Below are 20,531 nucleotides of genomic sequence, written 5' to 3' on the forward strand. Positions count from 1 at the left end.
CAGCCGAGAAGGGGAAGCTGGCGTCTCGGAGGCCGTCACGCGCTGTCACTCCGCGCCCGCCGGAGTTGCCGCTCAAATACCAACTTCAACCTGGGGCCGGCCACGGAGCCTCCCGCTGCCCCTACCCGCGCCCCCGGGACCCCCGGACCCCGGCGCCCGCGTCACTTACTCCTCTGCCTTCGCCACCTGTCTGGGTGCCGGTCTCCTCCCTGCCTGGCCACGGCGCGTCCTCCACGTCCTCGCAGTCCTCGGGTTCTGCGATTCCCCCCTCCATCAACAGCCGCAGCCTCTTCTCTTCGGGAGGGACGTCGTCCTCCTCCCTCCTTGGCCGGTCATCCCTGCCTCGGGGCTTGCCAGTGGCTTCGGAGCTGCCGGAAGGGCTGGCTATGGCTCGGGGCTCTGCCTGCACCTGGGGAAGAGGAAGGACACGGCGCGAGCGGCCTCTCGGCGGAGCTGGGGCGTCTGAACGCGGGCTCGGTGGGTCCGCCCGGCGAGGGGCTGGGCATAGGGGCGGGCGCGGGCTCCTCAGCTGGCCGCTCCTGGCTCTCTGGCGCCCTCTGCTGGCCGCTCGCGCGCACCGCGGACAAGCCGGGCCCTGGCCTGCGCTGCGCTCACCTGCCCCCGCCCAGGCAGTCGCTGTCCCCTGCCTGTGGCCAGACCCGCTCTGGCCAGGCCCTGCACCTCCTCCCCGCCCCAGCCAGGTTGCACCCCGATGGTCTCCCTGCCCAAGGAGGAGAGAAGAGAAGGGACGCGCCGAGAGGGTGGACATCAGCCACAGCCACCTTGTCTTTGCACTTACCCTGTGTCTTGCATGATTTGGAGGTGGTGGGAAAACCAAGGCTGCTCAAAACTCGTGGAGAATTCCGCCTGCAGGATGACATGAATGCACCTTCGCATTGCCTACCAACAGATCTTTTTTGAGCATCACCATGGACCAGGCATGATGATGGGGGAGGGGATACTGTGGAGAACATGACAGGCATTGCCTTCAACCAGTGGGGCTCAGCGCTGGGTGGGAAGGCATTGAGAATGGACATTGTCAATTGGGCCAAAGGAGGCCAAGGGGAAGTGCTGGGGGCATGGGAACTGAAAAAGACAGGAGGCTCAGCAGGTCTTGGAGCTGGGAAAGTGACAGCAGCAACGGCTGTTCCAAAAGAAGCAACAGCTGAGAGAGGTCTCAGAGAGTTGTTCTCAGCCCAGTGGAGGGTGTTCAGGCAGAGGGAACAGCGTGTGCAAAAGCCCAGAGGCTGGGAAAGAAGCAGAAAGAGGACTGTGGGGCAGGAGCATGGTGGGCAAGGGGAGGAAGGTGTGGTGGGCAGACAGATTGCCTGGGACCCAGCCGTGCAGGGGCAGAGGAGATACGGGATCCTTGCAGGCCAACAGCCGGGGCTCAGGCACAGAGACAGTGAAGGTGGGCAAAGGGAGACGTGGAGAAATATTTTGGAGGCATGCCCTGATGAATGAGCCCAGGATGCACCCTTAGTGTCAGTGTGGAGATCCTTCCTTGACTGTGTGATGAGCTGAACCCGGGGGTATTTTCTAGACATTGAGGTGCTACACCAAGAGCCCAGGACAGGCTAAGTGAGCACGAACAGCTCCTGTCCTACCTCAAAAGCAGGAGAGACAGGGGAGACTGGGGAGGCCGGGGAGGAAAGGGAAGCCAGGAAGGTAGGAGAGGCCAGGGAAGCAGAGGAGTCCAGGGAGGCAATGGAGGCAGGAGAGGCTGGGGAGGCTGTGTCCTTTCCATGATTCTGCCCTGGATCCTAGGCCCCTGTACTCCCTGAGCTTCCCCACCCCAAGCGCTGGAACCATGTTGCACAATGGTCTCCCCACTAAGCTCCTGATGGCAGCCCCTACCCTGCTGTGCTCCCTATTTCAACCCTAACAGCTCTCACAGTGGGCAGCACATAGTAGGTGCTCAGGAAACACTGGTGGGAGAGCACGTGGGTCTGCTCAGCACCTTCCTCTCTCGTCCAGCTCTCCCCTGTCATGAAATAATTCTGATAACGACACATGGGCTTTGAGACCCTCTTCTATTACTTTCCATATGCTAATCCATCTATAGCTCACAGCAGCCCTGGGGGTGGGTGCAATGAGGATGCCCATTTTATAGAGGAGGAGACTGAGGTATAAAGAGGGTAAGTGACATAGGCACACTACAGGGGCTGGGGCCAAGTGATCAGAGCACTCAATCCCCAAAGGCAAGGTGGATGCAGTTATCATAAAAGACAGCAGAGTCAAAGCTGCAACCAGAAGAGCCTGACTCGCAGAGACCTATGGTGCCTGTTGATCCTGGCTTTCCTAGAAGTGAAATAGATAAGAAGTATGCCACATTTTTTCTGGATCTGTGTTTGCCGAAGAGTTCTAGGTCAAGTGAGCAGAAGTCTAATCTGATTAATAAAAACAGAGTCACAGTCCCCCGTCAATTTCCAGACATAAGCCAGTTCACAGACCCGGAGTCCCTTGTCTGAATGGGAAGCCAGGTCCCCTCCAGAAAGGACTCTGCTCCACTGCCAAAAATTTATACTGTCAATCTTTCTCCCAGCCTGCTCCCAAGGGAATACACAGCCTTTTGCCAGGATGACTGAACAGGAGAAAAGGAACTAATGGGACCTGTGCAGGATCACTGGACACAAGCTCTGAACTGGCACTAGGATGAGACTAGGGTCTACCAGTCAGAATAGGCATTTTGAAGGTCAGGTGAATGTTGGTGCAAGTTCATGTCACGGTAGGTCCATTGGGTCCCCAAATCCATCCTCTGGTTATATACGAAGCGGCAATGCTGAGATTCAAATTCAGGGCATCCAACATAGAGGCTGGGCTCTTACTCATGAAACATTCTGAGACTAGTAACCCATTTAAAAATGTAAACACCTCCTGGGGCTAGCCAGAGTCCTCCAAACAGTCATGTAAATTGGTTCTGTCAAGGATTTCCTCCCACCCCCTGCTGAGAGCCAGTTGCAAGGAGACACTAGGGAAGGGCATTGGGTAACTTTGTTGCTAAAAGCTCTTCTGGATAAAGACATTTGGGAAAAGAAGCAAATGGAGTTCAGCAGAAGAGGTAAGAAAGTAAGTTTATGTTTGGCCCGGCACGGTGGCTCGCTTCTGTAATCCCAGCACTTGGGAAGGCCGAGGCGGGCACATCACGAGGTCAAGAGATCGGACTATCCTGGCCAACATGGTGAAGCCGCGTCTCTACTAAAAATTCAAAACTTAGATGGGCATGATGGCGCACGCCTGTAGTCCCAGTTACTCGGGAGCCTGAGGCAGGAGAATCACTTGAGCCCAGGAGGTGGAGATTGCAGTGAGCGGAGATCATGCCACTGCACTCCAACCTGGGCAACAGAGTAAGACTCTGTCTTAAATAAATAAATAAATACATAAATGCCATGTCCAGCATTTTCCATGTACAGTCTTATTATCTCGGTAAATCCCATATAACCTTCCTATGAAAGTGTATCTCATTTATCTCCATTTTTTACATGAGAAAACTGAGGCCCCTGGAGTAGTATTAATTTTCCAAGACCGCATTGCTCATAAAGGGTACAGCAGGGACCCAAGCTCGACACTCTCACCCTCAAACATTTCCACAAGTGTAGACCAATGGCTCTCAACTGGGGTGGTTTTGCTCACGTACCACTCCCTGGCCCCACAGCATTTGAAACCATCTGGAGACATCTGGGGTAGCCATAGCTGGCAGGGTAGAATGGCACCTAGAGGATGGAGACCACAGATGCTGCTAACCATCCTTCAATACACAGGACAGCCCGACCCACCACCACCACGAATGGTCTCACCACAAATACTGTGACTGTGCCAAAGCTGAGAAACCCAGGTTTCTCCTCAGCAAGAAGGAAAATACCTGCAACGTGGATTCACCTCTACAGGAGCCCCAGGCTGACAATATCCTTCCTGATCTGGTTTCAACCCTGGATGCTTTTACCTGGTGCGTCCATCAGGGATTTCAGGGACTCCAGTGAGTTATCACCCTCGAATGCTCGGTTCTGCCTGACAACCCAGAAATCTCTGCCGAGGTGCCTGGTCTTGCGGAAGGCTCAGCAAGTGGTTGAGGTTGATAACCAAATACCTAGGAGAGACTTTGCTCTCCCTCCAGGAGGAGCTGTGGGTCAGACACACCCTGGGATCATTCCCAAGCAGTCAATAAAGGCTTGGGGAGGGCCGGGTTTTCTAGGCCTTCTCAATGGGGTGGGTGTTTGTGGATACACAAGAAGCCTGTGAAACTTCTGATATTGGCAGGAAATCAATGCCCCCCCCTCCACCCCCCCCCACCTCCCCACCATAAACACATGCCCTGCAGCAGGACTTGACACTCAGGGGCTCCTGGGGTCCCGATTTATCTGCTAAAACATCCTCTAGCCACCACCGAATAAAGCAACCCCTTGCCACCCAACCACAAGAGCACAGCCTGGGAGCCACTCCAAGGGACACCAAGTCACATTAAAACCTCAGCCATCCAGAGCACCAGGCCTGGTGATGGGGAAGAACATTTTATCCTTAAAAGCATCTGAATGCCCATGCTGCTTCTTGCAGAGAAAAGTCCAAAATAATCTGCTATTAAAGAACGAGGATGGCTTTGACATTTTTACCGAGCTAATGGTCTACGCAGACAAAATCTCATAAAAGGGCACTCTGTTCTTCTTGATCCACTCAGACATGGCCTGTGAGTGAAGAAACGGGCTCTCCTCCTCAAAGAAATCACTGCTGATCCTCGTACCAGCCTGACACTGCTTCATGGGTTCTTCAAAGAGAGTATTCCCATAGGAACTAAAAGGGAAGAGGAATGTGTCTGGCGGGCATTGTGGGCAGCAGTGGGCTTTGGGCCAAATTTTAAGTTTGAAAATCAAGATTCCCTCTTTTCAAGGGGCCGCCAGACTGAGCAGATACAGGCACCCTGAAAAGAGGGCGCCATGTTCAGATTCAGGAAACAAGGATGGTTTCTATTCAGTTCCTCCATCATCGTTCAGGTCATGCGATTCCCATTTCCCTCTGTGGACCAAACAATTCAGTGGGGTTTCTGCCTTTTAAACATTTCATTATCAACATATCATCCTTTTAGCCTCCAGAAAGCATTTTAACATGGAGATTCTGGCTTAAGACTCTTGTGGGTCTGTCTGTCTCTCTCTCTCTCTTTTCCTTGAAACGGTCTCACTTTGTCACCCAGGCTGGAGTGCAGTGGCATGATCACAGCTCACTGCAGCCCGACCTTCCAGGCTCTAGCAATCCTCCCACCTCAGCCTCCCAAGTACTTGGGACTGCAGGCACACACCACCATAACTGCCTTTGTTTATTTATTTTTTGGTAGATATGAGGCTTCACCATGTTGCCCAGGCTGGTCTTAAACTCCTGGGCTCAAGCGATCCTCCCCCTTCGGCCTCTCAAAGTGCTGGGATTACTGGCTTCAGCCACCATGCCCAGCCAAGGACCTTGTCTCTTGTGACGTACTCCAGAACAAAACATCACTGCAAAAACACACCAAGGCATGAGTTTTAGTCCTAAGTCCCACTTATCCACCATACACTATGTGCCAGGCACAACGCTGAGTGCTTCTATGGACGAGCTTCCCTTAATGTCAGCAGCAACAACCCCAGGCAATGTGGCCTGTTGACAGATCCATTTGCCACTGAAGACAGTAAGGCTCAGAGAGGGTAAGTGGCTTGTGCCATGTCAACCAGCTAAGGAGGGGCAGAACCGGGATGCAAACCCCAGCCGCCTGGCTCCAGACTCGCGTTCCCAAGGTCTCACTACACTTGGTCACTCCACCACATTCTGGTATCCTGGTGTTTGGCAGAGTCCACGTAAAAGAGGGAGGTAGAGAGAGTGAGAGGGACTTCATGCAATAAAGTCTCCCGGCGTTACACTGCCACCGTAATTGTGTCCCCAACCAGGACCTCTCCCTTCTCATCCTTTCCGTGATCGGCCCTGGAAAACCTTCCAAAGAACTGTCCTCCTTCTCCCGGGATCTCACAGAAAATTCACCTGAGTTCAGTGTCCAGGTGACCCAAGCTCTGAATGCGGTAACGTGGACGGGGAGATGAGGATGTCACCATGAGCAAGCCTCCCAGACAGCATCCACGAGCAACCCCAAGACTAGGCAGGGGGGGCTCTGATGCCGCCCACGGCGAGGAGGAGTGCCCATGCTGCCTAAATGGGTTCAGAATGAAGGCTGCACTCCCAACTTCAACCCGGGGTCGGCCACGGAGCCTCCCGCCGCCCCTTCGTCGCGTCCCCGGCACCCCTGCGCCCCCGGCACTCCTGGACCCCCGCGCCAGCGTCACTTACTCCTTTGCCGTCGCCACCTGTCTGGGTGCCGGTCTCCCTCCTGCCCGGCAGCGGCGGGTCCTCCCCGTCCTCGCAGTCCTCGGGCTGTGCGCTTCCCCCCTCCATCAACAGCCGCAGCCTCTTCTCTTCGGGAGGGACGTCCTCCTCCTCCTCCCTTCTGGGCCGGCCATCCCTGCCTCGGGGCTTACCAGTGGCTTCGGAGCTGCTGGAAGGGCTGGCCATGGCTCCGGGGGCTCTGCCTGAACTTGGGGAAGAGGAAGGACACGGCGCGAGCGGCCTCTCGGCGGAGCTGGGGCGTCTGAGCGCGGGCTCGGTGGGTCCGAGTGGCGCGGAGCTTGGTATCGGGGCGGGCGCGGGCTCCTCCGCCGGCGGCTCCTGGCACTCTGGAGCCCTCCTCTGGCCGCTCTCACGCACAGCGGCCACGCCGGGCCCCTGCCTGCCCAGCTGTCACCTGTCCTGGCCCAGGAGGTCGCTGTTCCTTGCCCATGGACAGGCCCGATCTGGCCAGGCCCTGCACCTCCTCCCCGCCCCAGCCAGGTTGCACCCCGATGATCTCCCTGCCCAAGGAGGAGAGAAGAGAAGGGAAGCCCCGAGAGGGTGGACATCGGCCACAGCCACCTTGTCTTTGCTCTTACCCTGTGTCTTGCATGATTTGGAGGTGGTGGGAAAACCGAGGCTGCTCAAAACTCGTGGAGAATTCCTCCTGCAGGATGACATGAATGCACCTTCGCATTGCCTACCAACAGATCGTTTTTGAGCATCACTGTGGACCAGTCGTGGAGACGGGGGAGGGGATATTGTGGTGAACATGACAGGCATTGCCTTCACCCAGTGGGGCTCAGCGCTGGGTGAGAAGGCATTGAGAATTGACATTGTCAATTGGGCCAAAGGAGGCCAAGGAGAAGAGCTGGGGGCATGGGAACTGAAAAAGACAGGAGGCTCAGCAGGTCTTGGAGCTGGGAAAGTGACAGCAGCAGCGGCTTTTCCAAAAGAAGCAACAGCTGAGAGAGGTCTCAGAGAGCTGTTCTCAGCCCAGTGGAGGGTGTTCAGGCAGAGGGAACAGCGTGTGCAAAAGCCCAGAGGCTGGGAAAGAAGCAGAAAGAGGACTGTGGGGCTGGAGCGTGGTGGGCAAGGGGAGAGAGGTGTGGTGGGGGACAGATTGCCTGGGACCCAGCCGTGCAGGGGCAGAGGAGATAGGGGATCCTTGCAGGCCTCCAGCCGGGCCTGAGGCACAGACACAATGCAGGTGGGCAAAGGGAGGAGACGTGGAGAAATATTTTGGAGGCATGCCCTGATGAATGAGCCCAGGATGCACCCTTAGTGTCAGTGTGGAGATCCTTCCTTGACTGTGTGATGAGCTGAACCCGGGGGTATTTTCTGGACATCAAAGTGCTACACCCAGAATCCAGGACAGGCTAAGTGAGCACCAGCAGCTCCTGGCCCACCTCAAAAGCAGGAGAGACAGGGGAGACTGGGGAGGCCGGGGCGGAAGGGGAAGCCAGGAAGGCAGGAGAGGCCAGGGAACAGAGGAGGCCAGGGAGGCAGGGGAGGCAGGAGAGGCTGGGGAGGCTGTGTCCTTTCCATGATTCTGCCCTGGATCCTAGGCCCCTGTACTCCCTGAGCTTCCCCACCCCAAGCGCTGGAACCATGTTGCACAATGGTCTCCCCACTAAGCTCCTGATGGCAGCCCCTACCCTGCTGTGCTCCCTATTTCAACCCTAACAGCTCTCACAGTGTGCAGCACATAGTAGGTGCTCAGGAAACACTGGTGGGAGAGCACGTGGGTCTGCTCAGCACCTTCCTCTCTCGTCCAGCTCTCCCCTGTCACGAAATAATTCTGATAACGACACATGGGCTTTGAGACCCTCTTCTATTACTTTCCATATGCTAATCCATCTATAGCTCACAGCAGCCCTGGGGGTGGGTGCAATGAGGATGCCCATTTTATAGAGGAGGAGACTGAGGTATAAAGAGGGTAAGTGACATAGGCACACTACAGGGGCTGGGGCCAAGTGATCAGAGCACTCAATCCCCAAAGGCAAGGTGGATGCAGTTACCATAAAAGACAGCAGAGTCAAAGCTGCAACCAGAATAGTCTGACTCGCAGAGACCTATGGTGCCTGCTGATCGTGGCTTTCCTAGAAGTGAAATAGATAGGAAGCCTGCCACATTTTTACTGGATCTGTGTTTGCCGAAGGGTTCTAGGTCAGGTGAGCATAAGTCTAATTTGAATCATAAAAACAGAGTCACAGTCCCCCGTCAATTCCCAGACATAAGCCAGTTCACAGACCCGGAGTCCCTTGTCTGAATGGGAAGCCAGGTCCCCTCCAGAAAGGACTCTGCTCCACTGCCAAAAATTTATACTGTCAATCTTTCTCCCAGCCTGGCCCCAAGGGAATACACAGCCTTTACCAGGATGACTGAACAGGAGAAAAGGAACTAATGGGACCTGTGCAAGATCACTGGACACAGGCTCTGAACCGGCACTAGGATGAGACTAGGGTCTACCAGTCAGAATAGGCATTTTGGATGTCAGGTGAATGTTGGTGCAAGTTCATGTCATGGTAGATCCATTGGGTCCCCAAATCCGTCCTCTGGTTATATACAAAATGGCCATGTTGAGATTTAAATTCAGGGTATCCAACTTAGAGGCTGTGCTCTTACTCATGAAACATTCTGACACTAGTAACCAATTTAAAAATGTAAACACCTCCTGGGGCTAGCGAGAGTCCTCGAAATAGTCACGTAAATTTGTTCTGTCAAGGATTTCCTCCTACCCACCGCCCCTCCACCACTGAGAGCCAGTTGCAAGGAGAGACTAGGGAAGGGCATTGGGTAACTTTGTTGCTAAAAGCTCTTCTGGATAAAGAAGAGCTTTATCCAGGGAAAAGAAGCAAAATAGAGTTCAGCAGAAGTTGCGAAAAGAAGCAAATAGAGTTCTGCAGAAGAGGTAAGAAGGTAAGTCTATGTTTGACCAGGCACGGTAGCTCACGCCTGTAATCCTAGCACTTTGGGAAGCCGAGACGGGCGGATCACGAGGTCAAGAGATCGCACCATCCTGGCCAACAAGGTGAAGCCCCGTCTGTACTAAAAATTCAAAAATTAGCTGGCCATGTTGGCACACGCCTGTAGTCCCCGCTACTCGGGAGCCTGATGCAGGAGAATCACTTGAACGCAGGAGGCAGAGGTTGCAGTGGGCCAAGCTCATGCCACTGCATTCCATCCCGGTGACAGAACTAGATTCCATCTCATAAAACAAAACAAAACAAACAAAAAAGTAAGCTTATTTTTAAGCCTGAACAAGTGTAGTGGTTTAGGGGTTCTGCAAACACGGCACCAATCAGGCTACAAGATGTTGTGGCAGCAATATTTACAGCCAGTCACTCCTGGCCGGCTGAGCCACTTTTCAAAACACCCTTGCACGGCTGTGCAGAGAGGTTGGCTCCACTGGCAGCCGGCAGAGCCATAACTCACACTGTCACCACTGCCCTCAAACCACTTCGGTAAGCACTTTTTATTTTTGAGAGGGACTCTTGCTCTGTCATCCAGGCTGGAGTGCAGTGGCACAATCTCGGCTCACTGCAAGCCCCGCCTCCTGGGTTCATGCCATTCTCCTGCCTCAGCCTCCCAAGTAGCTGGGACTACAGGCGCCCACCACCATGCCCGGCTAATTTTTTGTATTTTTAGTAGAGACGGGGTTTCACCGTGTTAGCCAGGATGGTCTCAATCTCCTGACCTTGTGATCTGCCTGCCTCGGCCTCCCAAAGTGCTGGGATTACAGGCTTTAGCCACCGCGCCCGGCCTGGTAAGCACTTTAAATCAATGCAACAGGAATAAACATTTGCTGCAGAGAGGCAATGTGCAGGGAGGAACATGCTTCCACTTAGGATCAGAAAGCAAAACCTCCTGGCTGTTTGCATCTATGCAAGAGCTCACAGGAAAAGCCCTCTGTGTGGCTGCCAGCCTCACACACTCCCCCCAATGGGTGAGTTTCTCTTTCCATGTTAATCTATGCTCTGACGTGCCATCTGTCAACCACCACACCATTCTCAGTTGACATTTCAAAGCATCTTTGCCCTGTGAATGGTCACCAGCCCTGCCCTGCAAGCCGCCAGGTGACAATGAACTTAAATGAGAGAGAAAACAGGTTTCGAGGTGGGTTTCAGTTCAGCATCTTGGAGTGTCTGTGTGGACCTGAAATCTGTCTCCCCAGCTGTGGGCTGCATCCTTGTTTGTCATCTGGTTTGGTTCTTGGGGACTTGGAAACTCGTGGGCACCTTTGCAATTTGTCAAGAAGCTGCATGGCCCTTCCAACAAAAGCAAGGAATAGGAACAGAAGCCCAAGGCTTCAGATCAAGGTGCAATTTAAAGCAGCCTCAGTGTAAAAGCAAACAAGAGCCAGAAGGATGCCTAAGGCAGAGTCTAGACCCCAGGGCAGCTATAAGGCAAAGAGAAAGAGAGAGAGAGACAGAGACAGAAAGACAGAGAGAGATGGGAGGAGACATGATGCACCCAGGCATCTGGATCAAAATCCGTACAAGAGGGGCCTCCTAAAAATGCAGGAGGCTGAGGTGGGTGCACACAGAAGTTCAAGACTAGCCTGGGCAACATAGCAAGACCATGTCTTTACAAAAAGTACAAGAATTAGCCGGGTGTGGTGGTGTATGTCTGTGGTCCCAGCTACCCAGGAGGCTGAGGTGGGAAGATTGCTTGAGCACAGGAGGTAGAGCTGCAGCGAGCTGAGATAGCACCACTGCACTACAGCCTGGGCAACAGAGTGAGACTTCATCACAAAAAAATTTAAAAAAAATTTTTAAAAAGGATCACCCCGGCTACTTGAATGGGTAATAAGAAGGTAAGAGCAGAAGCAAGGAGACCAGCAGGGACATTCTGCAGATGGGAGTCCACAGAGGCTCAGACCAGGCTGGGGCTGAAGACTGCCTGAATTCTGTATATATTTTGATGATGAAGCAACTCACCGACTCTTGAAGAGTGGGCTCCAGGAGATGGTATTTTTAACAAGCTCTCAGAGGATTCTAATGCAGGCTGAAGTTGAAGAACTGGTTTAGGTGAAGCTTCTGTTTCATCCTTGGGGAAGTACCTACTGACTTTTCTCTAAGCCACCACAAAAGAGGTGCTAGACAAGATGAGCTCCAATGTCTGAACATGTGTGCACAGCTCTAGAGCCAACCTAAGGACACTGAGTCAAAGGTTAGGAGTACAACAGTGAACAACCACTGTCCTCTTTTCAATAAGCTTTGCATTTAATGAGAGAAATAAAAAGCAAAAAAAAAATCATTTTCAACTCAGAGTGGTAAGAGTTATGGTGACAGTATGCCTGGGGCAATGGGAGCACATAGAAGGGGCACCCAATCGGCCAGGTGCAGTTGTTCATGCCTGTATTCCCAGCACTTCAGGAGGCCAAGGTGGGTGGATCACTTGAGGCCAGGAGTTCGAAAACAGCCTGGCCAATATGGTGAAATCCTGTCTTTACTAAAAATACAAAAAAAATTAGCCAGATGTGGTGGCGGGCACCTGTAATTCCAGATACTCAGAAGGCTGAGGTGGGAGAATTGCTTGAACCCGGGTGGTGGAGATTGCAGTGAGCCAAGATCGCACCACCGCATTCCAGCCTGCATGGTCAGAGCGAGACTCTTTCAAAAAAAAAAAAGAAAGAAAAAAGAAAAAGCCCGGAGGTGGATGGGCGTGCAATCTATATCAGGTGGTGAAAAATCCTTCTCCACCACAGGACTCCTCAGTTGAAGACTAGAAAATGGTAGGAACTAGCCAGGTCGATAGGAGAGGTGTGGAAGATCATTCCCAGCAGAGGGAAGAGCATGTGCAAAAATCGAGACGTGAGAGGGTGAGGAGCTGAGAGATGTTCATATAATTGTAAAAAGTGACTAATATAGAGGTAAGCTGGAGCCAAATCTTAAAGGCTCTTTGTCTTGTCTATCCTGTAGACAAAGGGAGACAGTAGATGTTTTTATGCAGGGGAGTAATGATCCACTTTGTGCTAGAAGAAGAGCAGTCTGGCTGGAGGAGAGTGGGAGGTGAGTAGACCAGGTAGGAGGCTGCAATACGCCAAGTGAGACAAGATGGTTGGCTGGACCAAGGCTGTGGCAGTGAGGATGGAGAGGAGACAGTAGACTAACTTGACTGAGAAAGAGGGAGGAATAAAAGAGGAGGCCCAGGTGATTTGGAAGCTGGGTGGATGGTGGTGTGAATCTGACGTGGTGAGCCCTGGCAGAAGAGGAAATCAGGAGAGGAAAGGTAAGATGAGGTCAATGCAAGAAAGACAGCCAAGTGGAGATAACAACTGGGCAGTTGGATTCATCAGCCTGGAGTTATACAGAGAGCTCTGGAATGGAAATAAAGAGGAAAGGACTTTGGGAATAGGTGAATCCTCCCAGAATAATGTGTAAGAAAGGAGAATAGAACACAGGGGACAGAAAAAGGGAAGAGATTTGTTATTAAAACCAACCATCCATCAGACATCTTCCAATGAAACACTTGTTAGAGGTTTCCTCAGTGTGAGTTATTCAGGACCAGAGCTAAAGACCATATTCCCAATAAAATCACTGCTGGGAAGGTCTTCATGAAAATATTTAATGCTGCTTTTAAAACAACAACAACAAAAAGGCGTTAGCTACTGCACAGACCCTGGAGCAATTTTTCGGCAAGAGTCTATCAAACACGAATCTGATCTGACTCAAGGAGGTGTCATATCAAGTGTAAAAATCAAATTCCAATGTCCATAAGAGCCTTTCTGCCAGGTACAAGACCCTAATCCAGTTGAAGTGATTTTCTATTGATTAATAGGCTGGGAATACACAGGTTGTTGGTTTTTGAGATTTCCCTCCCTGTGCCTTCATGCCAGCTGTGAAAGAGTCAAAAGGCTCCTAACTGTCAAAATAAAAATGACACTTGGTCACAGAGGAAACAGATTATAGGTCAATCACATTGATGACTTTTTAACTATGAGAAGCCATTAATGTTACTGAATAAGCAAATCTGTTTGCATGAGCAGATTTTTATAGGCTACTGGGAATAAAGGTTTTCCTAAGTGGGTGATTTGTACAACGATAGCCTTTGGGTCTCTGATGGAACAGCTCTGATGAGGAAATGTTCCTTTCATTATGTGGAAGGCCAATTACCACGTTATAGCCACATTGTTTTGCAGATTGCATATAATTTCACCATTTCCATAGCTTCAGCACTATAATTCTGGAGAAAATTCAGGCACCAAGGAGACACTTGAGGCACACTATGCTGGAGACAAAGATGTTTTAGCGAATTCAATTTAAGCTTCAACATTAAAGTTATTTTGTTGAATAAAACATAATGCAATAATGAGCTTGTGTATGTCAACTCTATAGTGCAGGTAATAATAGCTAGAGAGAGCATGTCCCGTCTCCTCTTTTTAATGCTCGTTCGAGTAATACATAATGCTATAGAGAGAACTTTTCTCTAATATGTGCTTCACCTCAGGCTAAGCGTGTTTTGGGCAACTGTGCTTCATGAAAAAAAGGTAAAGGATCTAATTTGGGAGCCACTCACAAAAGTGCTACCACTTGATTTTTTTTATACCATGAGATTTCTTATTCCCAGTGCCTACCAGGAATGGACTTTCTGGAGAAGCTCAGATTAATCACTCCTTGTGAGAGGTGACAGCGTGCTGGCAGCCCTCACAGCCCTCGTTCACTCTTGGCACCTCCTCTGCCTGGGCTCCCACTTTGGCAGCACTTGAGGAGCCCTTCAGCCCATGGCTGCATGGTGGGAGCCCCTTTCTGGGCTGGCCAAAGTCAGAGCTGGCTCCCTCAGCTTGCAGGGAGGCATGGAGGGAGAGGCATGAGCTGGAACTGGGGCTACACGTGCTGCTTGCCTGCCGGCTGGAGTTCTGGGTGGGTGCGGGCTTGGCGGCCCTGCACTAGGAGCTGCCGACTGGCCTTGCCGGCCCTGGCAGTGAGGGGCTTAGCACCTGGGCCAGCAGCTGCTGTGCTGAACTTCTCACCGGGCCTTAGCTGCCTCCCTGTGGGGCAGGGCTCGGGACCTGCAGCCCACCATTCCTTAGCCTCCCCACTCTGTGGGCTCCTGTGTGGCCCAAGCCTCCTCAATGAGCACCACCCCCTGCTCCATGGTGCCCAGTCCCATTGACCACCCAAGGGCTGAGGAGTGTGGGCGCATGGAGAGGGACTGGCAGGCAGCTCCACCTGCAGCTCCTGTGCTGGGTCCACTGGGTGAAGCCAGCTGGGCTCCTGAGTCTGGTGGGGACTTGTAGGACCTTTATGTCTAGGTAAGGGATTGTAAATACACCAATTGGCACTCTGTATCTAGCTCAAGGTTTGTAAACACACCAATCAGCACCCTGTGTCTAGCTCAGGGTTTATGAATGCACCAATTGACACTCTGTATCTAGCTACTAGGGTGGGGACTTGGAGAACCTTTGTGTGGACACTCTGTATCTAGCTAATCTAGTGGGGACGTGGGGAGCATTTGTGTCTAGCTCAGGGATTGTAAACTCACCAATCAGTGCCCTGTCAAAACAGACCACTCAGGCTCTCTGTAAAATGGACCAATCAGCAGGATGTGGGTGGGGCCAGGTAAGAGAATAAAAGCAGGCTGCCCGAGCCAGCAGTGGCAACCCGCTGGGGTCCCCTTCCACACTGTGGAAGCTTTGTTCTTTTGCTCTTTGCAATAAATCTTGTTGCTGCTCACTCTTTGGGTCCACACTGCCTTTATGAGCTGTAACACTCACCGAGAAGGTCTGCAGCTTCTCTCCTGAAGCCAGCAAGACCATGAACCCACCGGGAGAAATGAACAACTCCAGACCTGCAGCCGTAAGAGCTGTAACACTCACCGTGAAGGTCTGCAGCTTCACTCCTGAGCCAGCGAGACCACGAGCCCCACCTGAAGGAAGAAACTTCAAAAACATCTGAACATCAGAAGGAACAAACTCCAGACACACCACCTTTAAGAACTGTAACACTCACCAGGAGGGTCCACAGCTTCATTCTTGAAGTCAGCGAGACCAAGAACCCACCAATTCTGGACACACTTATACACTTGGCACTGGGAGGTCTGTATGGAGCAAGTGAAGAAATCAGCAGAGTGAAGATAGAAGGAGAACAACATGATGGGGGAAAGGCAAAGTTAGTGCCACATTGGTTTCAATTCTGCCACTCATGAGTGAGACCCATGACCTCCTCTCTCTAGGACTCTGTTGTTCTTATCTGTAGAGTGGAGGAATAGAAGGGCCTTTTAAAGTATTAGCATTTCCTGACCTATCTGTAAAACACTTTCATTCAAACTGATGGGAATCTTGACTACTTTGCCAAGAGGACATAATAATCATCAAGCTGAATGCACCAAACAACATTGCCTGAAACTATCTAAGCAAAAACTGAGAAAGTTACACAGGACAGACAAACCTCCTATGAGAGTAAGAACTCTTCAGCACATGCTTAGTGTGTCAAAGACAACGCTGTGTTCACACCATTCCTCTTCCTGGACATGCAGAAAGACTACATTTCCCAGCCTCACTTGCAGTTAGTTTGGAACCATGTGACTGCATTTCCACCAATAGGAATGTAAGAAATCACTTCTGGGCCAAGGTTATCAAAGGCAAGTGTGAGCTATGTTCCCTCTCTTCCTATCCATATGGCTACAAGTGAAAAACTCTGAGATGGCAGAATTAAAAGATGGAAACCTCCAGAATCTCTGAATCACTGTTGGACAAGGGGCCCCAAGGAGAACCCCTGCCTGGCACCAGACTATGCTATGGGTGTCAACCCACTGAGAGTTCAGGGTTTATTCATCTCAGCAGCAGTCTATTGTTACACTGACTAACATCCTGAGGTTTGAGAGATCTAGCATATTGTTAACTGAACTAGATTTCAATTACACTGGGAACCTTATCTATTTAAAAATAAAAACTCTCCAAAAAAAAAAAAAAACAAATAATCTACATTCCTTTTAACCACATGTGGCAAATTTGCAAAAAAAAAAAAAAAAAAAACTGGCCACATATTAGGCCATAAAGAAGTCTCAACAAAATCCACTATACGATTGACATTGTCCAGACCACATTTTCCTGACCATAATGCAACAAAATTAGAAGTCAACAGCAAGAAGATAGCTAAACACAAGCATACATTTGGAAAATTAAAAATATCCTTTCATGAGTTAAATGAAAAATCACAATAGAAATTACTAAACATTTACAACTGAATGAAAACACAACTTTATATATATATAATGTATATATATATATATATAAAATATATATATATATATATATATTTTGAGTCTTCCAAATTTGTTCTTCTTTTACAAGGTTATTTGGGAAATTCTGGGTCTCCTGCAATTCCTCATACAGTTTTATGCTGTGTGTCAATTTCTGTGGCTGGGTCTATGAGAACTTATCATGGTTCTCATAGACCAGGGTTTGCATGTTGCTGTCTAGAGCCCGGATCTGCTGCACCATGCCCGTCTCACTGCCCATCAGCTGGACCAGAGGGCACTCTCTAGGAAGCTTGTCTAGGTAAACTTCCGGGTCGAAGTTCACCCCGTTCAGATCAGTGGGGTCCAGGGGGTCGGTCCCCGCGGCGAGTCCCACCGCCTCCACTTCCGAGAGGCCGTTGTACAGCTAGCATTCTGTCCGCCTTCCACCGACGCTCCTTGAGCCTCCCCCTCGGGCCCTTCTGGGGAGTCCCCAGGTCCACACCCCGGGCTAGGCCCAGTGACAGCTGCCGCCGCCATAGCTCCAACTGCAGCCCACGGGCGTAACTTTTATATTTTTAAGTTGGATACATGGAGCTACTTGGCTTTTGCTTTCATCACATCGTTGAGGAAAGAGGTGGTTGCTTATGCTACCCCTGTTTTTACTGCAACTTGTAATGGATGAGAACCTCCCTGTTGCAGAGAGCAAAACACTGAACTAAATTGTGCTGTAACACAGCTCTGTATTGGGGGAGTGGGAGTGATCATGCAAACGCTTGCAAATTTGCACAGTGACAGACAATAGTTTGGGCAGCTGTTCACTATATGAAAAGGCAATTGACCAAAAGTCAGTTACTGAGCTATCTCAATACTTTAATTTTATTTTAACTTTCGGCAGCAGCGTGCAATTAAAGGAGAGAAAGAAAACAAAGTGATAAGTGTAAGACAATGTACACACATGTGTAAAAGAAAATGACAAGACAGGATGACTATTCGTCTCTTGGTTAGCTCCTTGGGCTCTATGTCTCCTTCCTCGGAGAACCTCGTTTTCCTTTGTCCAGATTTGTTAGGGTGGATAATCCAGGCGCCTGCTCCCCCATGATGGAAGCCAAAGACGTCCCTGGAGCAGCGTCCTGCTGCATCCTTTCCTGCACTGCCCACATGGACACAACTCAGCCGATTAGTCTTCCTCTCAGAACTTTAGTCTTGAGCAAAGGGATTAAAGGGTGAAGTGACTGAAGGTATGCCCTTCCAAAGTGGTACGTGAGCTAATGGCTAAAGTTTGCCAAGCCCATCCAAGCACTTTTTTTCGTAATTTTTATTTATTTACTTTTTTGAGACAGAATCTTGCTCTGTTGCCCAGGCAGGAGTGCAGTGGCGTGATCTCGATTCACTGCAACCTCTGTCTCCCGGCTTCAAAGGAGTCTCCTGTCTCAGCCTCCCCAGTAGCTGAGATTGCAGGCGTATGCCACCATGCCTGGCTAATTTTTTTGAGTTTTTTTTGTATTTTTAGTAGAAACAGGGTTTCACCATGTTGGCCAAGCTGGTCTCGAAATCTTGACCTTGTGATTCGCCTGCCTCAGCCTCCCAAAGGGCTGGGATTACACACGTGAGCCACCGCGCCCAGCTTCAAAGAGTTTTAAGCAGAGCTCAGAGGTCTTAACCACAGGCACATCGGAGGAGCATTTTTGAAACACTTTCCAGCTTCCTCAATAGGAATGGAAGCCAAACTCCGAATTGATGACTCCTTTGAGGAAGTTGAGAGCTGTAAGGAAAGCCAGGAACAGGGGCAAGTGAGAGATGCGTCCCGAATGATCCTGTGCCAATTCTTTCTGGAATCTTTGATGTGATCTCAGCTGCCCTTTCTATACATGACACAGTGATTGTGGCACCCACTGGTCTAGCTGTGGTCTACAAGGAACCCCCAAAGGGAAGGGCACAGTGAGCAGGGGCATCCGCCTGAGTGACGAGGATTTGAGAGGGCAGGTTGGTTGCAGGGAGAGAACTTGCCAAATGCCATGTGTCTGGACTTAGACTGCCTGGTTCAAATTGGACTTCACCCTTTTTGACTGCGTGATCTGGTACAAGCTACATGAAAATCCGTTGCGCTTTTTCTAGTCTGTAAAATCTTCATGAAATGTGCACTAATAACGTGGAGACTATGCAGATGAAATGAAACAAGCTGCATAGAGCACAGAGCTCAGAGCCTGGCCTTTAGGAAGGCCTCAGTAAGGGTTCATGATGCCATGGTGTCTGTCGTCATCCTCTTTATCCTCATGATCATCTTCATAATCTCTTTGTTGTTCTTAGGGAATAGTTTAGAGGGACTGATTCCCTGCTATCATGGGTGAGATGTCTATGGAAAGGACAAGCAGTGGGGGAGGAAAGCAAAATTTTGAATAAGATTTCTGAGACCCCCAGCACAACCAAGAACAGAAACTGCACAGTCTGCTGATCAGAGAGTTGCATATTGGTCTCCTCCCATCTGCCCACCGCAGTCTCCTGTTTGTCCTGAGGATGAGGAAACAAACAAGGCTCCCGACCGTCCCTCAGCACTCACTTGAAGGGGTGGCCTCCCCCTCCACAGCTGTGGGTATTTCCAGTCGGGTGGGACGAGAGACTGAGAAAAGAAATAAGACACAGAGACAAAGTATGGAGAAACAACAGTGGGCCTAGGCGACCGGCGCTCAGCATACCAAGGACCTGCACCGGCACAGGCCTCTGAGTTCCCTCAGTTTTTATTAACTATTATTTTTATTATTTTAGCAAAAAGGAATGTAGTAGGAGCGCAGGGTGATAATAAGAACAAGGTCAGCAACGAACATGTGAGAAATAGAAAGTATTTCATAAGGAAGTTCAAGGAAAGGTACTATGACTGGATGTGTACGTAAGCCAGATTTATGTTTCTCTCCACCCAAACATCTCAGTGGAGTAAAGAATAACAAGGCAGCATTGCTGCAAACATGTCTCGCCTCTCACCATAGGGCGGTTTTTCTCCCGTATCAGAATTGAACAAATGTACAATCGGGTTTTATACCGAGACATTCAGTTCCCAGGGGCAGGCAGGAGACAGCGGCCTTCCTCTCTCTCAACTGCAAGAGGCTTTCCTCTTTGACTAATCCACCTCAGCACAGACCCTTTACGGGGGGCGGGCTGGGGGACGGTCAGGTCTTTCTCACCCACGAGGCCATATTTCAGACTATCACATGGGGAGAAACCTTGGACAATACCCTGCTTTCAAGGGCAGGGCTCCCTGTGGCTTTCCACAGTTTATTGTGCCCCTGTTTTATTGAGACTAGAGAATGGCGATGACTTTTACAATGTATACTGCTTGGAAACATCTTGTTAACAAGGCACATCCTGCACAGCCCTAGATCCCTTAAACCTTGATTTCATACAACACATGTTTTTGTGAGCTTCAGGTTGGGTCAAAGTGGCTGGGGCAAAGCTGCAGATTAACAACATCTCAGCAAAGCAATTATTGAAAGTACAGGTCTTTCTCAAAATGGAGTCTCTTATGTCTTTCCTTTCTACATAGACACAGTAAGAGTCTGATCTCTCTTTCTTTTCCCTACACTCACTGAATTGCCTCCCCTCTGCTGGGACATGACCACGGAGAACAGGTCCACTGTCCTCCCTGCGTGGTGCACCATGGGCGCTCAGACTCCGTCCTCAAGGCTGGCAAGAAGACAGGGTGAGACATGAGCCTCCCGATAGAGTTGACGGCTGTGGAGCCCACAGGACTGCAACCTCACACTGCAGGGCTGGAAGCACAGACTGAGTATTTACTATTCTGTGGCCTGGGGGGCTCAGGCACAGAGCTCCTCATTAGCCAAAGTCGCCCAAGTTCCCCAACCTCTAAGGATGTCCTCATAATAATGCAAGAAGAAGAAGAGAAAAGTGAGTGTCCATAGAAGCTTTGGGGCTCCTCCCGTAATCAGAAGAAAGCTGGTGTGTATTCTTCGCTTCTTTCTTTTCTTTTTAAACATCCAACTGCTTTAATTTTCATC

General features: G+C 50.5%; 1 pseudogene; it reads right to left on the bottom strand.

Moving 5' to 3' along the window:
- Nucleotides 1-288: 288 nt before the first annotated feature.
- LOC129524375 (uncharacterized) lies at nucleotides 289-7,038 on the bottom strand (annotated as a pseudogene).
- Nucleotides 7,039-20,531: the final 13,493 nt, after the last annotated feature.

The sequence above is a fragment of the Gorilla gorilla genome, chromosome 7 (assembly GCF_029281585.2).
Source record: "Gorilla gorilla gorilla isolate KB3781 chromosome 7, NHGRI_mGorGor1-v2.1_pri, whole genome shotgun sequence".
In the NCBI taxonomy this organism is placed as follows: Eukaryota; Metazoa; Chordata; class Mammalia; order Primates; family Hominidae; genus Gorilla; species Gorilla gorilla.